The sequence below is a fragment of the Penaeus japonicus genome, unplaced genomic scaffold (assembly GCF_977035675.1).
Source record: "Penaeus japonicus unplaced genomic scaffold, GWHDUDI00000001_assembly GWHDUDI00000031, whole genome shotgun sequence".
Lineage (NCBI taxonomy): Eukaryota > Metazoa > Arthropoda > Malacostraca > Decapoda > Penaeidae > Penaeus > Penaeus japonicus.
The window spans coordinates 148,994-157,960 of NW_028234433.1; positions in this window are offsets into that span (position 1 = coordinate 148,994).

Sequence of the window (8,967 nt, forward strand, 5' to 3'; positions counted from 1 at the left end):
CGTCACTTCTTCAACATACATAAGGCAGATATTCCAATAAGGCACTATAAGCATACCGCCCTTACGATATATAACACACAGATAGTGTGAAATTAAGTATATCATTATCTCACCGCCATCTCTTCCTCGCATTACATTTCCTTCCTTTTCTCACACAGCGTATGAATTACGTTTCCTTGCGTACACGGTAATTATAATCCGCTAATACCAGAACACTTCCGGCGAGATAAAGAGGAAAAAGAGGGGATAAAGAGGAAAAAGAAGAAATAAAATGGGGGACGAGGTAAGGCAGGGACTGTGATTCCCCTCGTGTCCGTGAGTCAGAGGAGGTGAGATGGTCACGTGACAAGCCCCTTCTTTGAACATCCTCTTCCCCTCCCCTCCCCCTCCCTTCCCCTCTCCCTCTCACACCACTTTTACATGGGCACTCGACCCTTAACCCCCCCCCCCCACTCCCCCCGCTCCCATCCCGCCCCATACTCTGTCTTTGCACCCCTGTCGCCCCCCCCCCCACCCCTCTTTTCTTTTATTTTTGTTTAGCTATCTCCGCTAGCGCCCCTTCCCCCTCCATTAGAAGAGGAAAGAATGACGGAGAGAGAGAGAAAGAGAGAGATGAAAGAGAGAGAGAATGAGAGAGAGAGAGAGGAAAAAATGACGAAGAGAGAGAGAAGAAAGTGGGAGAGAGAGAGGAGAAGAGAGAAAGAGAGGAAGAGAGAGAAAAAAAGGAAAATAAAAAAATCTACGTCTTAAGTGGAGACAATGCGGCGCACTTCTTCTAAGGTGATCTTAGAACGCAGCTGTAGCAACAAGTTCATGTCAAATGATATCACTCGGGTGTTATGTTGACCTGTGACCTGGTGAGATCCTGCCCCCCACCCCACCCCCCTATATCTTTTCCTGCCCCCTTACGTGCTAATATAATCATCTCTATGTCTTTGACTGCTGGTCTTCCTCTCTCTGTTTGTCTCTGCTTCTTTTTTTCATGTCTGTCCGGTTGTCTAGTTGTTTATTTCTAGCTCTGCCTTATCCCCCTCCTTCCCTCCCTCCTTCTCTCTCTCTCTCTCTCATATTTCCTTCCTTCCTTTCCTCCTCCCTCCAATCCCAGCTCCTTCCCAACTTCCCCTCCCCCTTCCTTTCTTCAATGCTCCCCCTTCCCTAACCCTTCCCATATTACCTCCCCCCTCCCAACACCTTACCCCCTTCTCCCCCCCCCTCCCTTCGCCCTTCCCGACCTAGTTCCCAAATGTTTTCCCTTCCCACAGATCCGCCCCCAAAAGCTTACAAAGGCGCCCTAGTTTTTTTCCTCCCCCCTTTAATAGGCCATGTGTTTTATTTTCTTTATTTTTTTTTATCGGGGAGGCCAAAACCCAGAATTCTTTGGATATTAATATTTTCTAAAAAGCTTATTAGAGCATATTAGTGTAATAAAAAAAGAACTGTTTTAAAAAATTACGTTTAGTTTATTCCCGGAAACCATTAGGGTAAGCGCTCACGTGCGGCATTTTAAACTTGATTATGAAAACAAAATCCTGGCCTAGCAAAAGTTAACCCTTGGGTGTGTTCACAACATTGAGGGGCCGAAAACACACACAAACACACACACACACACACACACACACACACACACACGAACACCACAAAATTAATCCACTGTCATAAATCTCTCTCTCTCTCTCTCTCTCTCTCTCTCTCTCTCTCTCTCTCTCTCTCTCTCTCTCTCTCTCTCACTCTCTCTCTCTCACCTCCTATCTCTTTCCCGAGATGAAGGTCACCTTTTTTCATGATATTCTGAACGTGGTTCTTTTTTATGTATTTGCGCTGCCCTGTTAACAGACCGATGGGCTCGTTACCCCTAATGGAATAGTGTTGTCTGATCTAATGTATATCAACAAGAGGCAACCACACTCTCCCCTGATGCTATCTTAGTAGTAAGTGCTAAAAGAAAGCTAAAAGAAAGCAAAAAGAAAGAAAGAAAGAAAAAATGATAACATCTCTCCGGAGTGATTTAATCGCCTGCAAAATAGTATTATCTCTTGGTTAAAGCGAGTGAAGAAAAAAAAGAATAAATACCCTTTGGCAACGAATACCGTCATCGAAAAAAGGGCGAGAAAAGGGGGGGGGGAGAAAGGCTTCGAATATTCGGTAAACCATTAACACTCATTTTCCAAGGCCACACATAAATAAATAGATAAATATATAAACTTCAAATTCGAGCCGATTCCACTTCACGAAACACATGCTCACCTTACTACACCGAGTCACTTCCTTATAAACCCGCCAGGCTGACCTGCTACACACACAAGGCGGGAATCGGTGTTCAATAAGAAAGCCAAACGCCTTCCTTTCTTCTTACTTTTCTTCTCCTCCTCCCCCTTTTCTTCTTCTTCTTCTTCTTCTTCTTCTTCTTCTCCTTCTTCTTCTTCTTCTACAAAAGCGATGAAGGAGACTTATTTACGTAATGCGTTCCCTGAGGCTATCACTTTTACTGCCTGTCTTATCTGGCGCGTTTTACACACGGCGGCTGGCCAGCGTCGTCCGCTCCGACGCTGTCTTCCACTTGCATTACTTGCAACACCATTCCTTTCTTTTAACATTAATCTAAAGTCACAATATTTCCGATCAATTCAATCTCAATCTAATTCCTTTTCTTTCCACTTCTATGTCACTTCTTCGCACTTGATCTTCACTAATAGTCGATCTCTTTCTCACGTTATTCTTCTTCCGACGACCACGACGATGACGACGACGACGAGACCCAAGACGATGACACCGACACGACACGACACGACACGGCGACGACGGGACGAGGCGCGAGGGGACGGACGTCGGACGGGTCAGCGGAGTGTGTGCGCGAGGAGGAGATTGCGATCACACTTGACTTCCGTCTCTTGGAGTCACTGCTTTCCTCCTCCTCCTCTTCCTCCTCCTCCCCACCCCCCGCTCTCTCTCCCTCCCTCCCTCCCTCTCTCCGTCCCCTCCTTCCCCCATTACCTTCCATCTCTCCTCCCCCTCCTTCCTCCCCCATTCCCCCTTTTACCTTACTCGTTTCCTCACTTCCCTTCTCTTCCTTTCCTTTTCTTTCCTTTCCTTTCCTTTCTTTTCCTTTCCCTTCTTCCATTCAAACACTAGTCACTCTCCTCTCTTCCCCTCTCCCCTCTCCCCTCTCCCCCCCTACACGACTTCCTCCCTCCCTCCCTACCTACCTCCCTCCCTCCCTCCCTCCCTTCCTCCCCTACCCCCCTCCGCACACGGTCCCCTATCATCACCACCCCCCCTCATCCCCCCCACCTCCTCCTCCTCCTCCTCCTCCACCTCCTCCTCCTCCCCCCACCTCCTCCTCCTCCTCCGTCAATCCTTCGACACCGAGCAATAATCTCAACATTTTCCGGGAATTAGACCGAGTTTTCCTCCCTTCCTTGAAGCCCCGATCCTCTTTCTCTCTCGAACCCTTCCTCCTTCCGTTTCCTTCCGCCCTCCCCCTCCCTGCGTTCCCCTTTTGTTCCCCTTGCCCTCTCGTTAGTCCTTCTCCCCTCCCCTTTCCCCTCCCTCTCCTGCTCCCCCCCCCCCCCTCCTCACCTCCTCCCTCCCTCTCCTCCTTCACCCCTCCCCTCCTGCTCTCTCCACGTCTTCTTTGTCCTCCCTCCCTCTTTTCGTCTCCCCTCCATCCTACCATCCTTTTTTTTCCCCTTCCCAACCCCCCTAAACCTCTCACCACCCACCCCACTACTCCTCCTCATAATCATCCTAAGCCCCTCATCATCCCTCAGAATCCATGACTCTGACAACGAAGCTTAATCTATCATTTTATAACGATTTAGAAAGTGTTGTCAGAAATGAATTTTGAAACAGAAGTGGAAGGACACGCTGCGCCGTCCTTGCAAGTTCATCTCATTCCCCATTCAACATCTTACTGGGATTCTACACACGAGAAAATCAATCAAGCACGCGGTCACGCACGCAAACGGATAGGTAGAAGGCAATCACGCAGCGATTAAACAGGGAAACAAACAAACGCACAATCACACAATACAAAAAAATAACAATAACACGATAATAATAAAGGATGCAATCAAACACACAGGCAAGCACGCAAACGATCACACAAGCAAACAAGCACAAACCTTAACATAAAGCAGACAGACTATCAAACAGACAAGCAAGCTCTCACACGACATAAAAAAAAATACCCCGATCACACAAGCAAGCAAGCAAGCAAGCACCAGCCTCGATTTAACGCCCCGCCCGCCCGCCCGCCTGGATGTGACACGGCATTAAAGTCCGCAGACGCCCACCATCTCCGCGGAGGGAGGAACGTCACAGCGCCACGTCACACCTGCGCTCTTGTTATGCCCGCTCTCATGCTGTCTGGCTGTCTGTTTGCCTCTATCACTCACTCACTCACTCACTCACTCACTCACTCACACACACTCTCTCTCTCTCTCTCCCTTTCTCGCTCTCTCGCTCTCTCTCTCTCTCCCTCCCTTTCTCGTTCTCTCTCTCTCTCTCTCTCTCTCTCTCTCTCTCTCTCTCTCTCTCTCTCTCTCTCTCTCTCTCTCTCCTCCCCCCCCCCCCCTCTCTCTCTCTCTCTCTCTCTCTCTCTCTCTCTCTCTCTCTCTCTCTCTCTCTCTCTCTCTCTCTCGCACGCGGTCACAGCGGGAATGCAAAAGAAGCATACAAAAACACACACACACACATACACGACAGATTTGTGTGTGTGTGTGTGTGTGTGTGTACCAAATCTCTCCTTTGGATTCCCGTTCTGATCGCGTGTTGTAATATCTATATATTTCCACGGCAAATTATGTAATGCATATAGATAGAAGGGGTATTCGAAACACGAGCTCATGTAATAGAAGACAACATCTGGCACCCATGTATATATACAAACACAAAACCACACACACACAAACTTATATATAAACTTCAAATTCGAGCCGATTCTACTTCACGAAACACACACACACACACACACACACACACACACACACACACACACACACACACACACACACACACACACACACACAGGCAAATCGTCATATCTATATAATGCTATACACACACACACACACATGGGCAAACTCACACACACACCCACACCCACCCACCCACCCACCTACCCACCCCCACACACACCCACCCACACCCACACACACACCCACCCACACACCCACCCACACACCCACCCACCCACACACACAGCCACCAACCTCCGTGCAGCACCGAGGAAAGCAGCACACTACATTCGCCGCCACACCACTGCCTCCTCCTCCTCCTCCTCTCCTCGCAAATTCCCTCAATTAGCCCCCTCGTAGCCCCTCGCACGCCACGCACGCAATCACGAACACGCGGCGGGTCGACGTCGCAAATGTGTCCGCATACGCACGTTCGAAATCGCAGACGAAGAGGGGAGAACACGCGCTCGTATACACACGCACACGCACACACACACACACACACAGGCAAATCGTCATATCTATCTAATGATACACACACAAAAAAACACACACATGGGCATAAGCAAACAAGCAAGCACGCACGCAAACATACACACACACGCACACACACACTCAGACAAATCGTCATATCTAATGCTATACACACACACACACATGGGCAAACGCACACAGGCAAGCACGCACGCAAACACACACACACAGCCACCAATACAGAGGGCAGAGGAAACGACAAGCAGTCCACAGAGACCAACCAACACACTCCCCTCTGCCCTTCCTTCCCTATACGCCTCAACACGAGTATGTGCTCTGTCACTGGCTGTTTGGTTGTCTCTTTATTATTATGCCCTTACTCTTACTCTTACTTTTGATCTCTCTCTTTCTCATCACGCATCAATACACATCCTACACACACACACACACACACACACACACACACACACACACACACACACACACACACACACACACACACAAACACAGGCACGCACACGCACACACACACACAAAACACACACACATACACAAAACACACACACACACAAACACACACAAACACACACACACGCCTATGTGAATGCCTTCAGAGTAAGCTGCCCCTCCCCTCCCCTCCCCTCCCTTCCCCCCGCCCGCAATCCCTCCTACCCAATTACATGGCTCTTAAGTGTCGGCAACGAGGCAGGTGGCACTCGTCCTCACCCACAGGCACACCTAGAGGGAGGGGGCGGGGGAGGGGGGGAAGGGTGCTAAGAGTTCTGGATAGAAGGAGGGAGGGAGGGAGTTAGGGAGGAATGGGTGGAGGGAGGGAGGGAGGAATAGATGGATAGATGGATGGATGGGACGGATGGATGGCTGGAGAGATGGGTGAAGGGAGGGAGGGAGGGAGGGATAGATGGAAAGATAAATAGATGGGACGGTTGAGTGGATGGATGGATGGAGGGATGGATGGAGGGAAGGAAAGGGTTGCTTTGGGGGAAGAGAGGAGAGAGGAGAAAGCAGAGAGGAGGAAGGAGGGAGGAGAGAGGAGAGAGCAGAGAGCAGAGAGGAGAGAGAGTAGGATGAGGGGGTCGTAGGAAAGGGTTGTCATGGGCTTTGAGTGAGGATGGAGGACGGGGGAGGGTGGGGTGTGGGGGGGAGGCAGAGGAGGAGGGAGGAAGGAGGAATAGGGGGAGGAGGACGGAAGAAGAAGAGGGAGAGAATGGGAAGGGGAAGAGGAGGGAGGGAGAAAAGGGGAAGAGGGGGAAGAGGACGAGGAAGAAGAGGGAGGGGCAAGAGGAGGCGAATGGAAGGGGGAAGAGGTGGAGGGCGGAGAGAAGCAGAGGGACGGGGAGAGGAAGGAGAGGGAAGAGGATAAGGAAGAGGAAGAAAGGAAGACAGAAAGATGAGGAGAGGGAGAAGGACGGGGACGGGGGGAAAGGACACCACAAACTCTGGAGAAGTAAAAAGGATGAAGGAGAAAGGGAGGGAAGGAGAAGAGGGGGGGGAAGGAGGAGAAGGGGGGGAAGGAGGAGAAGAGGGAAGGAGAAGAGGGGGGGAGGGAGGAGAAGAGGGAAGGAGGAGAGTGGGGGTACTGGTCCTCAGCTGATACGAAGAAGCGTCTGGCGCGCAGGTGGCGGGCAAGGGGGTGTAGGGGGGAGGAGGGGGAGGGAGGGGGAGGGGGAGGCGATAACGAGGCCACCTCACGTGCAACTCATCACGGGCGAACACTTGTCCAGTCAGCTTCTGTTTGTTTGTTTGTTTGTATGTCTCGCCTCGCGGAGCACACAGCGGGAGGGTAGTGGTATTACAGGCGGGGCATCGCTCTCTCTATAGGAAAGGGGCATGGCGCGGATTGCAAGGGGCATTCTACGGTAGCGGTAGCCAGACCTTTTTTTTTTTTTTTTTATCACGACCCAGTTCGTTTTTGTTTGTTTGTTATCTGCCTTGTCTACTAAATACAATAATTTATCTGAATCTAATATGCATTCTTACTTTATCTCTATCACGTCATTATAACTTTTTATGAGAGGCAGATACCCATTGATCAACAGCCCTAGGCCATGCAAACAAAATGCATGTATAAGAATATAACTGTGTATGCATGTGCATATTATATTATATATATCATACAATATATATATATCTATATCTGTGTGTGTGTGTGTGTGTGTGTACGCAGACCGCCCTAGAATGATCCCCATAAGTAATATATAAGTAATCAAAATATATAAGAAGACAATTACACTTACCTCCTCCTTATCCTTCCCCATTCCCCTCCATCCCCTTGCCACTCCCCACTACCCATTCTTCCCCTTATCCTTCTACCCGTTACCCTTATTCCCCATTCCTTCCCCCCACTCCTCCCCTATTCCATAACCCCCCTCTAAGACCATCCTCTCCCCCTTTCTTCCCCTTATCTTTCCAACCCATTCCCCTTTCTTCCCTCACTCACCTTCACCCCTACTCCAACCCCTCCCCCCTTCTCCCTACCCCCTCCCCCTTTCTCCCTACCCCCACCCCCTACTCCCTACCCCCTACCCGCCTCCCCTACCCACCCACTCCATCCCGAACCTCCCCCTCCCCCCTCCCCCCCATCGTTAGCAACTCTCAAGCCGAAGGTTATAAAGCCGCATTTTAAGTGCCTCGAACCGCTCGGTTTCGACGCGCTCTCCTTAATGGAAAGAAAATATCATTCATATTTTCACGCACTTACTTGCGCTCTTACTCTCTTGCTCTCGCTCGCTTAACGATGCGCGCCGGGGTGGGGGTGGGGTGGGGGGAGGGGGGGGGAGGGGGGGGGGGGGGAAGGGGGGAGGGAGGGAGGGAGGGAAGGAGGGAGAGGGGGAGAGGGAGGGGGAGGGGGTGAAGGAGAGAGTGAGAGAGAAAGAGAGAAAGAGAAAGACAGAAAGAGAAAAAGAGGGAGAAAGAAAGAATGAAAGAGAGAAAGAGAGAGAGAGAGAGAGAGAAAGACAGAAAGAGAAAGAGAGAGAGAGAGAAAGAAAGAATGAAAGAGAAAGAAAGAGAGACGAGGTTTGGGAGTTGGGAGCAGAATTACGGAATAAAAAGAAACAAATAAAGGCGGGGAAATAGGGAGGGGATGTTTCAGAAACTAAAAACAGGAAATAAAGAGATAAAAAAGACGAACGTTTAGATTTCACATACCAGTCAACAAAAGACACTAAAGGAAAAAATAAGACAAATACAAAAAACGTTCAGATACCACAGAGATTAAGAAAAGGAACGACTGTAGACAAAAATCCAGTTACCAAAGAGATGAGAAGAAAATATATAATTAAAAATATATATAACAAAGGTGTTTGAGAAGAGAAGAGAGAGATGAGAGAGAGGAGGAGAGAGAGGGGAGAGAGGGGGTGGAGATGGAGATGAGGGAGAGGAGGGTAGAGGAGACGAAAGACGGATGCAGACGGAACGAGTTAGGAGCGACGAGACTGAGAGGGGGAGAAAGGCAGAAAAAAAACCATACCAAAGGACAAATCCAAAGAAGGAAAAAAAAAAAACCCTCAAGATACCC